The following is a 660-nucleotide window of genomic DNA, read 5'->3' as shown; positions in this document are numbered from 1 at the left end:
AAAAAAAAAAAAAAAAAAAGAAAGAAAGAAAAAAGCATCCTCCAGGGGCCCAAATCCCTTGGCCTCTTCCTTCCAGGCCCCTTTGCTAAGGTTGAATCACACTTCACCTGGGTTCCTTCCCAATCCATCAACCCATTGTTCATTCTATCACCAGTGCCCAGAAATTGCCCTCTTGGACTGGATGAAAGGTGTATCAGTCAGCTTTTTTTTTTTCAATTTTTTTTTTAGTTGTAAAATACCTTTATTTTATTTATTCTTATGTGGTGCTGAGGATTGAACCCAGTGTCTCACGCATGCTAGACAAGCACTCTACCACTGAGCCACAACCCCAGCCACTCAATCAGCTTTTACTACAATAAAGCTGTGAAACAAGCTTCCCATAAATGCACAGATTACAACAGTAAGCATTTCTTTTCTTGCAAGCATTTACCTTTTTTGCTTGTAAATGTCTACAGATTCCAGTTTCAGTTCTAGGCTTCTATGGGCTCCCATCTCTTACCCTTTTTTCTATATTCTCCTTGAAACTTCAGCCCTCTGGGGCATGCACTTCTCATGACAAATGGCAAGTACGCAAGAACTCAAAACCAACTGTAACTACGCGTTAAAAGATTCAGCTCCTATTGCATCATGTCTGTCCGCATTTCAATGGCCAAAGCAAAT

This window comes from Marmota marmota, unplaced genomic scaffold, assembly GCF_001458135.2.
Source record: "Marmota marmota marmota unplaced genomic scaffold, marMar, whole genome shotgun sequence".
NCBI classification, from domain to species: domain Eukaryota; kingdom Metazoa; phylum Chordata; class Mammalia; order Rodentia; family Sciuridae; genus Marmota; species Marmota marmota.
This window is presented reverse-complemented; position numbering follows the sequence as displayed.